The 14982-nt window shown below is 44.7% G+C and overlaps 1 long non-coding RNA gene across 1 annotated transcript; it reads right to left on the bottom strand.

The window, feature by feature from the left end:
• Window positions 1-1364: 1364 nt before the first annotated feature.
• Window positions 1365-2209, bottom strand: LOC119280438. The gene is made up of 2 exons (XR_005138082.1): window positions 2070-2209; window positions 1365-1895 (listed from the first exon to the last, which is right to left on the bottom strand). It is a non-coding gene; the product is annotated as an uncharacterized LOC119280438 (long non-coding RNA).
• Window positions 2210-14982: the final 12773 nt, after the last annotated feature.

Below are 14982 nucleotides of genomic sequence, written 5' to 3' on the forward strand. Positions count from 1 at the left end.
TTAGGCCATATTGGAGGAGAGGAGGCAGGCCACATGAGGTGGCGTGCTCCCCCCTTGCCCCAATCGGAATTGGACAAGGGGAGGGGGCGCGGCCTCCCTCTTTCCCTTCCCCTTTTCCCTTTCCCCCTTGGTGCACCCTCCTTGGCCGCCGGCTTCCTCCTCCCCCTCCTTTATATATGTGGCCAGGGGGCACCCCAAAGGCACACCCAGAATTCTCTTAGCCGTGTGTGGTGCCCCCTCCATAGTTTACTCCTCCGGTCATATATAGCGTCATAGTGCTTAGGCGAAGCCCTGCGCGGATCACATCATCAACACCGTCACCACGCCGTCGTGCTGACGGAACTCTCCCTTGATCCTCTACTGGATCAAGAGTTCGAGGGATGTCATCGAGCTGAACGTGTGCTGAACACGGAGGTGCCATACGTTCGGTACTTGGATCGGTTGGATAGTGAAGATGTTCGACTACATCAATCGCATTAACTAACGCTTCCGCTTTCGGTCTATGAGGGTACGTGGACACACTCTCCCCCTCTTGTTGCTATGCTTCTCCTAGATAGATCTTGCGTGATCGTTGGAATTTTTTTGAAATTACATGTTGTGTTCCCCAACAGTGATATGTCTGGCAGAGGTGTGCACCATGCGGAGGCGTGGGTGAGTGAGTCACCCCCTGCGTCTTGTCCACCGTCTGGAGCGCCTGCCCACCGGCCGCGTGCCACGTGAGTCATGCGAGCACAGAACCACTTCACGCGTGGGTGAGGCAGTAGCTTGCTGTTGAAGACTGGCTGAGTGCGCGCCAGCTGTGGGCAGGCGTTGTCGGGTGAGGTCGTTTTCGAGTCTTGGCCATCCGTCGTTGCCAGATGTCTTGACTGGGTACTTGTTGAACTTGTGGGCGCCAAAGGTGGAATAAACCATCTATACAAAGATTTGCATGCCACCACCGAGCCCAAGGCTTGCTTGATAGATCTTCTCGCTGATATTCTTCTTCACGAAGATCTGCATACCACCACCATGGAGGATGATGGCACGCAGCTCTTCCTTCTTCTTGAGCTTGATCCGTGGCAACCGTGAGGTGCACAGTTGTGTGTGATGCATCCTGTCACGACACTGACAGAGGCTTTCTTTGCCCTTTCTTCTTTAATATGTGATATGCACACTCGTGCCTATTCAAGAAAAAATTGATAAACAAGACCACATAAGATTTTTTTTTTTGCAAGTGGACCACATAAGAATTGCACGCACAAATCACACCAGTGTTGCCAGATTTATACAACAATTGTGTTCTCTTGGGTTTTATCTTCATAAGAGTTGCTGAGTTTTGTCATTGGCTCATCAAGTCTCAGACAATCCTATTCCTTTATCCGGGCTTGTGACCGGCTATGTTGCCAGATTTGTATTGAAAGTTATATATTGGAACATACAACATAATATACTACCTCTGTCCCATAATATAAGACATTTTTGCAGTTCAAAATGAACTGCAAATCCATTTTATACTCTGCAATAATATAGGACATTTTTGCAGTTAAAAATGAACTGCAAAAATGTCTTATATTCTGGGAAGCAGGGAGTAGCATATTATTCAGTCCATCATTTATTTTCCTGCTACAAGAAAACAACTTTCTTAAGTTTCATTGCAATTCAAGCAAGTAGCACAACACCCTCGTCGACGGTACATAATGGCATATTGGAGGTTCAAATATAAGGGGCGCTCGCAGCAATCTGCAGGGTCTTGCGGGACGGCACAAGTGACGACGTCTTGGGCGGTGGTGGAGGTGCCCGCCTTTTAGGAGGTGGTCGCATGGGCACTGGCTTTGGCTCCGGCTTCGGATTCGATGATGGATTAGGCTGCGGCGGCGGTTGAGAAATTGTTGGTCTATGGCTTCCCTCCAGAGCAACTACACATATACGTGATTCATCCATCATCATTCATTTCGGCCGTAAGTGTGTAGATGAATGCATGATAAATATTCAGTAATCAGTACGCAGACATGCATGTACGGCTATGAAGCCGGACGTACCTACGTAGCTAGCTGAGATTACTTCGAGTGGTAAGTAGTAATAGGACGTACCTTGGATCGTGGCCGAGCATGTCAGGAAACAGAATATGAGTGCCAGCACTGCCAAAGTGCGTGCAAGGGAAAAAGAAGAAGAAGAAGAAGAAGAAGAAGAAGAAGAAGAAGAAGAAGAAGAAGAAGAAAGCTCCATTATATCTGCCCAGGTTTTAAACTAGTTTTTCGAACTCTTTATAGCTTCACTTACAGCAAGGATGGGTACGAGTACAAGTTGTGCCCACTCGTAAGGGTAAGATTTTGATTGGCTGCTAGGATCTCTTCTTGTTCCTGGCCACATGGATGGCTAGAAAGATAATCAAACCAACAGCTCAAGTCATCGATCGGTCAACGGGGACAAACACTTTGGAAAATTCAGCTATGAGTTACCAAGTAATCGTTGTCGCCTTCTTAACTCCATGCTAGTTGCACAAGCATGTGTGGCACAAGATTAATGCACTCAAACTCGGAATGCAAAGATTCTGCTGTAAATTGATCTATTTTTGCCAGCATTTCCCCTAGCAATTCTCCCGAAAACAATCAGCAAGACAGACCAAACACACCCAACAACCTGAATGTCTTAGAGCATCTAGAGCCGCATACACCTAATCTGGTCCCTCAAACGTCCACGCATTCGCTGTCAAATTTTCAATTCCAGTCATGTTGCCCACTTTTCTCTTAATACATCCAATCGCATGCATGTTATGTGATTGGTGGAGATGGGGAAAGAGAAAGAATGAACAAAGAGAAAAGATGGTCTATTTTGGACCAAATCATATGTGAAGGACGCAGGACCACTCACCGGACATGCTCGGGCACTCCTCATACTCCTCATATTGTCCCCGGATTTGTCCTCAATATGAGGAGTGCCGGATAGCCCGGACGTTTAAGAAGACTTTGAGGAGTCTGAGTGGATTGATTTTTTCCTTCTCTCTCATGTCCGGTTAGTGGTCCTGCGTCCGCCTGGTTAATTTAGGGAGTCCGGTTGTAGATGCTTTTGCATATCTCTCTTCACTGTCTTTAATGCTACTGTGGTTTTCGTTTTAATTTGTGCTTATGTAATGCTTGAAAAAATGTTACTGTGATTCGAATTATGCAATGGTGGTTGAACCTATGTAGTTTTCCGTGTATATGATGGATATGAAATATGTGTGATTGCCTACTTTCAAACCAATTCTATACTTTCAACTGTAGAGATTAATTTATGAGGAAAAAACCAGCTGCGTTGGCAGATATTCTTTTTTTTGCGAGAATAACTTCTGATCTATTCACCCACTGTTAAGGTAGTACAAAGAATACCAGAAGTAAAAAATGCATCTAGGTCCGTAGACCAACTAGCGACGACTAGTCGCACTGGAGCGAGCCGAAGGCGCGCCGCCGTCTTCGCCCCTCCCACATCAGAGCCGGGCAAACCTTGTTGTAGTAGACAGTCGGGAAGTCATCGTGCTAAGGCCCCATAGGACCAACGCACCAGAACAGTATCCGCCGCCGATGAAGAGGAGCGTATATCAGAAGGATCCAACTTGTAGACACACGAACACAGACGAGCGAAGACAGGATCCACATGGATCCATCGAAAACAAACGCGGACCGAATCCCGCGAGATCTGCCGGAGACAAACCTCCACACGCCCTCCGACGATGCTAGAAACACCACCGGGACAGGGACAGGGCGCGGAGAACCTTATTTCATCTGCAGAGAGCCGTCACCGTCACGTCTCTCTGCAGGACACAAACCCTAACAAAACTCAAAAGAGTATGAAACAACGGAGCCCTCCCGCCGGCAAGGGCCGGAGTCCACCACGCCTCCATGGTCCTAAGACCACAGAAGACGAGGTAGACCGGCGGCGCCACCGACGGGAGGCACGAGAAACCCTAGCCAAGGGTGTTCTTTCTTCCCGCGTCGGCAGATATTCAAACCGTTGCCCAGCTGATTGCCTATCTATCATCCCACACTATGTCCACGGACAGAACGTTTGGGACGTTGGATGCATCGCAAATGCTTACCTTAGGAATTAGGTGTATGATATGTTCGGGCGTTGCATATGATTGCTTTTTCCAAACTGTGTGCATCATGGAACCCTATCACGCACAGTTATCCTGTAGCGTGTGCGATGCACCCCATCTATCACACACAATCGTGGGGACAATGGTTTTCAATTGCGTTTGTGATACGGGGTTTAGACCGTATGTGATGAGCTAAACTGCACTAGCGTTGCAAGTGACATAAAAACAGAAGGGGAGAAAAAAAAAAAGAAACAAGAAAGAGTGTTGTGAGTTGGGGCATCACTAGTAAAAACTAGGTCTGAAGTTTCGCTCTCGAACACCATTATGGGGCAAAAACCTACTAGCCCGAGATATACGAAAACTAAACAAGCTTGGGATGAACACTGTCTCAAAAGATAGAGTCATCATTCTAAACCACCTCCAGGAAGACAAGCTCCAATGTAAGTTCAACTAACCATCATCCTTTATCACTCTAGAACCGGAAGCAGAGTTTCACTTGACTCTCTTGAAATAGGCTTTGGTCCCGCTTTATAAATAAAGCAACCAGCACATCCATATAATAAGTTTAAGTGCAGCAAAGTAATAAGATATTATGTTGGGGCATCAACATAAACACGCCCAAATAAAGCATAAAAGAAATAGGAAGGGGTTTCACTTGATGAACAAGCTTAGTCGGCATAGGCGGCGTTCAGTTCCTGCTGACCTCCTACGTAGGACCCCGCGGCGGGGGCGGCCTTTCTCCCCCATGAGGGTGTGAATTACCCCACGGCGAGGGAGGCGTCCTTCCTCCATGGTTTCCTCCAATTTCTGCCCACCCAGGCACTTCCTGACCAACTGCTTTTACTGATGCCATGGCAAATTATATGCTTAGTACTTGCCAAGATTAATTAGCCTGCTGCTTGTGTCTCTGACGTTAGTCTAATCTAACCACGTGCTACCATCCATACTGCCATCTACTGAAGATATCAAGTCAAGTGGTCAAAGTCGTCTCTCCGTATAGGCACCGGCGCTTAATCTTTGGTTGTCAGTGTTGTTCCCTCCAGACAGCAGCACATGGCTTGAACCGGTCAAGGAAGAAGACGGGAAAGTTGTTTCCTCCACTCTAGAGAGAAATAACGTTCATCTACCATAAAAATGTACAAAAGATCTACCATGAAAATGTTAATTCAAGTTCATTCGGAATAACACACAAATTCTCAATAGATATAGAAAAAGCATCCAAAAGGTCATTGGTATTAGAGAAAAGTGATCATCCATAGTTCTTCATCTCCCGGATCGCAGCGACGCACGTTACATTTTTTTTAGTTTTGAGTCCCCATTTTGCATCTTGCACTGAGGCCTCGAATTTCTAGAGACAGCACTAGACACCACAGTCAGACAATCTGTATCTAGGGTGCCAACTGGCAACGGTTTCTCTGACGAAGATGGCAGTGGCATAACGGCATTAGTCTAATCTGACCATGCTCTTCGATATACAATCCCATGTGTATTTTGAAGATGTGCAGCCAAGTCAAGTGATCCAAGTCGCCCCTCAGCTTGTCAGTGTTGTCCCCTCCATCCCAGTGCGTGGAATGAACCGGTCAAGCAAACCTGCTGGTAATTGGTTCTCCCATCATTCCAAAATAGTTCATGGTTTTAGTTCAACTAGCAAAACGGCCCGTACATCGCAACAGGAGAATTTTTTTTCGTAATCTTCAATGGTCATGACCACATTTTGCTGCATCGCCGAGATATACTATCACTCTCTTTTTCGTGAAATCGTGGACAATTTTTCACAATCATGAACATTTTTTTAAACTCGTGAACATATCTGAAATCATGATTTTTTTTTTCAAATTCGTGAACATTGTTACATATTTTGAACATTTTCTAAAATCATGAACATTTATACTATTTGCAAACATTTTAAAAAGTGTTTGTCAAGTCAAAAGGTGGTCTGAACTTCTTGATTAACTTAATGTAATTACGATCCTTGATGCTGCCATCGAACCAGTGCTGCAAGTCAAGTGTTCAAAGTCGTCTCTAACACTCTGTGGACAATCAATCTTTGATGTGGGTGCATCTCAATTGCAGTTGCAGGCTTGAACCAGTCAAGCAAAGCAAAGCTGCTGGTAAGTGTAAGTAACGTACAATTCGTACGAGCGTTCAACCTGAGCGATCAAGGCATGCGTGGCCACGAAGACATACGGGCTACAGTAAACAATTTACTACTCCATCAAAAAAAGAAATTACTACAAGATCCATATCTCGGTGCAGCCGCAATAGCAGCTTATGTTGCACTAGTCGAGGAAGAGAGGGGAAGAACAGAGGAAAGTGAGGGGAAAGGGGAAGAACAGAGTGGCTCGGGTGGACGAAGGGTTTATGTACGACGACCTTTAGTACCGGTTCGTACTAAAGGTGCTGGTAGGGCCCCAGACTGACAACATCCTGCCACCACTCTCTTTAATACCGGTTCGTGCCATGAACCGGTGCTAAAGGTTCGCCACGAACCGGTACTAATGAGAGCGGCCGGCTAGCCGTTGGAACCGGCACTAATGGACACATTAGTGACGGCTCAAAATCAAACCGGCACTAATGTGTCTCAGATTTGCCCCTTTTTCTACTAGTGAGAGTTGCGAGTTGGAACACTAGTAAGAAACTCGCTCTGATTGCCACGATTTTGCAGTCCATTCCCCTTAATATTCAGTTTAGGAGGGCGCTTGTGGGCAACCGGTGGGAAGCATGGCTTCATTTGGTGAGTAGACTGATGGAGGTTCAGTTATCTCATCAGCCCGATAAGTTGTGTTGGAAGCTTACTAGGTCTGGAGAGTTCACAGTTAAGTCGATGTATATCGATGTCATTAACTCTAGTGTTATCCCTAGTTCCAAAGAGGTTTGAAAAGTCAAAGTTCCTTTCAAAATTAAAGTGTTTATGTGGTTTGTACATAAACAAGTCATTCTAACAAAGGATGATTTGGTTAAGCGCAACTGGAGAGGATCTACTAGGTGTAGTTTTTGTGATCGGGACGAAACCATCAAGCACCTCTTCTTTGACTGCCCATTGGCAAAGGTTTTGTGGCACATGGTGCATATTGCATTTAACATTACTTCTTCGAATTCGGTCAGTACGTTATTTGGAACGTGGCTTGTTGGGATAGAGTTCGAAACAACTAGACACATTCGTATAGGAGTATGTGCGTTGTTATGGGCAATTTGGAATTGCAGAAATGATTTGGCTTTTAACAGAAAAATGAATATTCATTTTTTGCAGGTTTTATTCCGAGCTACTGCGCTGATCCGTATGTGGTCCTTACTCACTCCGACGAAGGCCAGGGAGCGTTTGGTTACTGGATCTGTCCGATGGGAGATGGTAGCGTGGGATTTTTTTTCAACCGTTTGGATGGTGGTCGTGTAATAGGATAGGCAATTAGTTTACCTATCTTTGTTTTGCCAGCCGGTTGTGGCTTTTGGGCCTTGTGTTTTTGGCATTGTGACTCTTTCTGAGCTCGATGCTATTTTGTTTTCAGACTATACGACCTTGTTGAACTCCTTTATTTATCTATTTATGTGGCCGTATGCATCGTTCTGATGCAGAGGCCGGGGAGACCCCCCTTTTCGGAAAAAAAAACCCGCTCTGAATGATGTTCGCTCTCGAACAAGCACTATGAGGCAAAAACCTACTATTATGAGATACAAATGCTTGAAAAGCTGGGGATCATGAACAAATTACAACCAAAACCAGCACTTGCTCTAAAAATAGAGGCATCCTCCCAAAGGACCCAAACCACCTTCAGAGAGACAAGCAGCAATCAGCTTCCAGTAACCGCGCATCGCAGGAGCCGTCACGTCACCTGTGGTTCCTTGGCGTCTTACCCCGCGGCGCGGGAGGCGTCCGTCCTACTTGGTTTCCTCCTACCCCAGTTTCTTCCCCCCCTAGGCCATCCCCAACCCCCTGAACAAAATGGTTTCCTCCTCCCCCTGGCCCCTCCCCAGCCCCCTGACCAAATGAATGCCCTGATGCCATCACAACAAGTTATATGTCAAAACGGGCATCCACTTCCAAAATGTATGAACTAGAAGCGACACGTGGCTACGTACCTTTGCAAACCGCAGAGCATGGACATGGCAGCAGGGAGCAGCAGCATACGATCACCATGATGATTGCCACGGCACATCCGAACGAGGACCGAGAAGAAGAAAGCCGCTTCATGGTCGATGATCCTTTCTCTAGCCAGCTTCAGTTATGAAGAAATGATTCGGCCTCACTTTGTGGTCAGGTTACTCCTTCTTAGTTTAAGTACTCTAACAAGTGTGTGTCAAGTCAAAAGGTTGTCTGAACATCTTGATTAACCTAATGTAATCACGGTCCTCGATGCTGCCATTGTACCAGTGCTGCGAGTCAAGTGCTCAAAGTCGTCTCTGACTCTCTGTGGACAATCAATCTTTGATGTGGGTGCATCTCAATCGCAGTTGCAGGCTTGAACCAGTCAAGAAAAGCTAAGCTGCTAGTAAGTGTAAGTAGATCGAGGCATGCATGCCACGAAGATATACGTGCTAAAGTAAACAATTTACCACTCCATAAATAAAGTACTACAAGATGCACAGCTCGTTGCAGCCGCAACAGCAATCTTACTCGGAGTCGGCGTTGCACTAATCTTGTACTTGGATTTCAATGATAAGTAAAGCAAAGATCTTTTAATAGCACAAGATGATCAGAGTGGCGCAGGGGAAGCGTGGTGGGCCCATAACCCAAAGGTCCCAGGATTGAAACCTGGCGCTGATAATTTTTCTCTTTCATTTTAAGTTCGGTCCATTTTTCTTAGTTGGGCTTCGACTATTTATGGGCCCATTCTTTGTCTCCAATCAATTTTGTCGCTGTTTTTGTCGTGGATCATCAGGGGAGCTCCTATTTGCCGCACTTTGCGGCAAATAGTTGGAGCGACGCACATAGTTGCCTCAACTGGCCGGCTCATCAGTAGACGACGCGCGCTTCACTTAAACAAGATGTAAAAAGAAAAAGAGGGCGCGCGATGATTCGAGCACAGGAACTCGCAGAGCTGGTGAGTGCGGCACACCACTCGACTAGACATGTCTACCTGACTGTATGAAGCACGAATTTTATAAGAACTCAAAGCCGCGTGCACATATGAAAACATTTTCGGGAAAAATCAAAACATTTCCTCAAGAAATGCGATTTTTGAAAGAAGAAAGCTGCCTGCACATATGAAACTCCAGAACAAAACACTTTTTTTAATTATGATTAATTTTTGATAAACACAAAAAAGATTTTCGAAAAGCTGAACAAGTATTTTAATTGTATTTTTTTAAAGCATGACAATTTTTGAAAGGAGAACAATTTTTGAATTGTGAACAAAAACTTTTTGTAAACGTGAACATTTTTCGAATTTTTGAACAAAATTTTGAAATGGGAACAATTTTAAAATAACGAACAAATTTTGAATTTTTAGAACAAATTGTAAAATGGAGAACAATTTTGAAAATCCCAAACAAATTTGAAATGTGAACAATTTTTTCATACGTGATTTTTCTTTGAAAAATTAGAACATTTTTTGAAATTTGTGAACAATTTTTTAAAACAGGCATTTTTTGAAAACCATGCCATTATTTTCAAATTTCACAAAAAATGAACAAAAATAATTCGAACTTTGAAAAAACAAGAACATTTTCTGAAAACTCGGAACAAACTTATTGAAACTAGAAACATTTTTTGAATTTATGAACAAATTTTGTAAATGGGAACATTTTTGAATTTGTGGGAAAAAGTTGAAATTCGCATTTTTTTTGAAAGTAAACTTGAAAAGAAAAAAAGGAAAAGAAAAAAGAAAAAAGAAAAGAAACACAAAAAAAGAAAAAAGAAAAAGAAGAGAAATAGGAAAAAACAAAAAAGAAACTGAAAAAGAAAAAGCCGGTTCAGGAACCTTCTAGAAGGTTCCCAAAAATAGAAAAAAAACGGTTGGAAACATCATAGAAGGTTCCCAAAACCGGTGTCTGCTGTAACGCTAAAACGGGCCGGCCCACTGGGTCGCTCGCTCGCACCTCCCCTGTGCGAAGCGTCGACAGCTTGCCGCAACGAGCGGCAAGTAGGACTTTCCAATCATCAGGTTGACTTTGCAGAAATTTTCAACCTGTGCATTTGTAAAAAAAATCTTTTTTTGGTTTCTCAAAAAAAACTTTGTGAGACTGATGATTGTTAGTGGCCATCAAGGACTTTATCATTTTTATCCTTTGAGCTCCTCCCTCTTCCTAGGATACTGGTGTGTACAACTATTGAAGTCCTTTCGCAAAAAAAAAATGTTTTGAAGTATTGTTAGTCCCAAGTTCCAAGCAATTGCAATTAATATGCATCAGAGGGAAGTATGCTTTTTGGAGAACCGTACATACAAATGTAGGTTGAGTAGAATTCCTTGGGCCACGAGACAGAGAGTATCTATTAGTACTGATGTAGTTTGTAAGTGCTACCGCGATACCAAAATAAGATTAAGGTATGAAACAAGTATCGAAATTGACAATATAGGCTTCTATCATACAACAAAATTATAAATTTAAATTTAATTTGCACATTGAGTGCAAAATAAAATACCAATTCTGCCGTGGATAAAAAATGCAATTCAAATTTTGTTGTGTGGAGTAACTACAAAAAGGAGTACTATGTGTTCTTTGCTGCTTGGATATACACCAAATTGGATGTGGTTTTCTTTTGGTACGATATATACACACATCTTGATTCCCAATCCCTACAAGAGTTGTTGCGTATTTATATCGTGTAGGTCAATGTTCACTACATTGCCTGTGTGCATTGATGCTATTTCTCTTTCAATTATTAAAAAACAAACTCCCCATATATTAATTTTAATTACAAGGTCCATATGATCTTCGTTATACATACACCACACGGAGCAGAACACTATCAAGGAAAACATCACTTTGATCTATTAACAAAACTGAATTTTGCTCATATGCCACCACATTGGCTTGACGATTGATCTTTGTGATCTTAACATTATTGAAAAGCCTCGCGATGCCCAATGATTCCTTCACCAATAGGCAACATGTTAAGATTTTCTTTTGCAAGGAAACCACAAAAGAACAATAAACTTCCAAAATAATGTACTTGTGAAAGGTGATGCCGATATGTGTGCAAAAACAATTGTCAGAAAAGGAATCAAAAGAAAAATAACAAACATATTGCTTTTGGCCCAATATACAACAATTTCGGTCGAGAAGAAAATGTTTACATTAAAAAAATCATGATGAGCCTAAAGATATAAAGCCACTAATGGCCCCAAACTTTGTTGAATCAGGCAATCATTAATCTCTCCACTCCAAGCCTATTGTGGACGACGGCATCTGATCGGGTGCTAGACTCGAGGCGAAGTTGTTCAGTTCCTCCAGCCGTGCAGGTTCTTGCAGCGTGGCCGCGGGTGCAGGTCCTCACTGTGTGGCGGCGCAAGTGCCGCCGGCGGTGGCTGACCATAGACATGACCCCGTTGAAGATTTTTAGAATCCCCAAAAACCTAACAGAATAAAAGATACGGGGCTTTTAATATCTGGAGGCAAAAAAATTCAAAAAAAATGCAAAAGAAAATCAGCAATGGCGCATTAGTGAATAGTGTGCCACTACTATTTTTCTGCCTTCACAATTCAAAAAAATAGCAATGGCGCACCGGTGCACGGTGCGCCACTGCTAAGTTGGGACAGAAGTTTAAAAGGACCGGCCAGCCACTTACCCCTTCATTCTTCTTCTCCTTTCCTCCACTCCATCTCCTCCTCTCCTCCTCTCCTCCACTCCATCTCCTCCTCTCCTCCACTCCATCACCTCCTCTCCGGCGACCTCCTCCTCCTCACGGTGCTCCTCCTCCTATGACCTCCTCCTCACGGTGCTCCTCCACCAGCGACCTCCTCCTCCCTCCTCTCCTCCTCATGGTGCTCCTCCTCCAGCGACCTCCTCCTCCCTCATCTCCTCCTCACGGTACTCCTCCTTCCTCTCCTGCTCACGGTCCTCCTCCTCCTCTCCGGCGCCCTCCTCCTCCCTCCTCTCCTGATCCTCACGGTCTCTCCTCCCTCCTCTCCTCCTCACGGTCGCTCCTCCCTCCTCCTCTACTTCCGGCCACATGTGGAGCTCCCCCGGCACAAAGAACGTACCAGATCCAGGTCGAGAACAAAATTTGAAAAACATTCAAGCAAAAAAACAAGCCAAAAAATGAGCCAGATCTAGATCCAGATCCAAATTCAAAATTCAAAAATAGCAATGGCGCATGATGGGGGTTAGACGGTGCGCCAATACTATTTTCCCGCCTTCAAAATTAAAGAAAAAACAAAAAAATAAAAAAAAGTTACCAGTGGCGCACCTGTAGCAATAGTAATGGCACACTAGAAGGCGCGCCACTGTTACCTGCAATACTAATGGCGCACCCGAGGTGCGCCATTAGTATTTATTACTAGTGGCGTGGTAACAGTGGTGCACCTATAGTGCGTCATTAATGGCAAAAATAGGTGCGCCACTAACAATCCTTTTTCTAGTAGTGCAGCTAGATAAGCTCAAACCCAAATCGGAGAAGTGTGTCTTCATAGGATACCCAAAGGAAACTATTGGGTACACATTCTACCACAGATCCGAAGGCAAGATCTTTGTTGCTAAGAATGGGTAATTTCTAGAGAAGGAATTTCTCTCGAAAGAAGTGAGTGGGGGGAAGTAGAACTTGATGAGGTAGTTGTACCTTCTCTCGAATTGGAAAGTAGCACATCAGAGAAAATAGTTCCCGTGATGCCTGCACCATTTAGAAAGGAAGCTGATGATGATGATCATAAAACTTCAAATCAAGTTACTACTGGACCTCGTAGATCGACCAGAACATGTTCCGCACCAGAGTGGTATGGTAATCCTGTCCTGCAAGTCATGTTGTTAGACAATGGTGAACCTACGAACTATGAAGACGCTATGATGTGCCCGGATTCCGACAAATGGCTTGAGGCCATGAAATCTGAGATAGGATCCATGTATGAGAACAAAGTGTGGACTTTGGTGGAGTTGCTCGATGATCGGCAGGCCATTGACAATAAATGGATCTTCAAGAGGAAGATGGACACTGATAGTAATATCACTGCCTACAAAGCTCGATTTCTCTATTGTCAGGTCTAATCCCGATCCATCAGGTTGTTTGCGGAAGGGGATCCCGTGAAGGCCATGCCTCCTGAATATTCAGCGGGATGTTCTTCAGGTATTTCAGCGGGGTTCGGCTTTAAGACCGGATCCCAGATTGCATTGGCTCCCTCTGTATTCGCTGACTCCGAGGTCAAGGCATCGGGCTCAATGGGTTCTTTAGGGGCAGAGTTTTGCTGAGGTCCAGCAGTGGACTGTAGGTGCTGGTGGCCGGCCTTGGTGTCAGAGGCGAGACTTTCAACCGGCTCTAAACAACCGGTGAGATCGGCACAAAAAGTGATGCTGCCAAACGTGAAGATCTCGCCGGGGATGAAGATGTCCCAGGCGCTTTCCAAAGAATAGTTGGGCCATCGGTCCTTCGGTGACCCCACAATGGAACTCTCAATGAAAGCACCAATGTCGGTGTCAAAACAGGCGGATCTCGGGTAGGGGGTCCTGAGATATGGATCTAGGATCAATGGGAAACAAGGAACAATGAACATAGTGTTTACCCAGGTTCGGGCCCTCTCGAAGAGGTAAAACCCTACATCCTACTTGATTGTATTTGATATATGATATGGTTACAGAGTCGATCTACATCGAGATCAGGCGATCTAAACCCTAGGTTGATGGGGTAATGGATGTTGCTCTAGCCCTAAAGACTAAAATCCTCTGGTTTATATAGGCACCACTAGGGTTAAGGTTACATCGATCGGTTACAACAAAGAAAACATTACATTATTCTTGACTTGGACGGCACACCACGACTCCGAAGATCTCATTCCCGGTCACGGGTCCCCGCCCTAGTTCCGCTTCATAGTAAAACATCAATCCGGCCCACAAGCAATGGGCCAGTGGCCCGAGGACCACTTAATCCAGGACACCCTCACTTGGGCTCAATGCGTCGGAGCAGGAGGACGCCGCCAAGCACAGTGGAGGGACGCGACCAAGCTACATGGCTCGGGTGGGACTCGTTCACGCGGGTGCACTGTGCCGTCTATGCTCATCGTGTCCACGTCCACCATGCAGGCTGCCGGTGTTGGGGAGCTACGGAGAGGGGCTAGGTAGAAGCATGGGAGGATGCTGAGTGGCATAGACAAGCTACAGTGGTGCGAGGGAGGGCGAACGGGCGGCGGTAGAGGGGTCGCAGCACTCAGAGCGCGCCGACCGACTGTCGAACACTGCATTCATGCATGGTCACCGCGTGCACTCGTGCACGCGGTATGCCAAGGGCTGCCAAACCATGTCTAGGGTGTTGTCCATTTGACATGGTGCTGCAGTGTGCCCTTGGCTTGCCACCTCGCCCACTAGACAAGACTTGAGCTAGCTGATAAGTTTCTGGACGGAAATTTGTAATGGAAATAGAGAGAGATTTACTAAGAGTTAAAGAGTAAAATTTGGGGGTTAAGCTTCTGGTAGGAAGGTAGCTATGTGGTAAAAAAATCAGCTCAAGAGGATCAAGTAAAAACGCACTTGCTTCACTAAGTACCCTAACTGTCCAAAAGTGAAATAATTTCTTGAGAAAAAATATTCCAAATGACTATGTCATATTTTTTCATGGGAAGGTGAGGCATGATCCAAAGAACATTTGGGGATTTCTTGGGGATTTTTTGAGCGGGAAAAATGAAGGTTGTTTCATAGCAGACTAAGAAAATATCCATTTTCAGAAGGAAAATGAATATTTTGCCATTAAATAAAATAATTCCATGGCATTATTTTGGGAGGGATGAAGTTAAGAGATGGTTTAGAGATCATAGAATCCACTTGGAAGAAAATCAAAATAATTTGC

The sequence above is a fragment of the Triticum dicoccoides genome, chromosome 3B (assembly GCF_002162155.2).
Source record: "Triticum dicoccoides isolate Atlit2015 ecotype Zavitan chromosome 3B, WEW_v2.0, whole genome shotgun sequence".
NCBI classification, from domain to species: Eukaryota; Viridiplantae; Streptophyta; class Magnoliopsida; order Poales; family Poaceae; genus Triticum; species Triticum dicoccoides.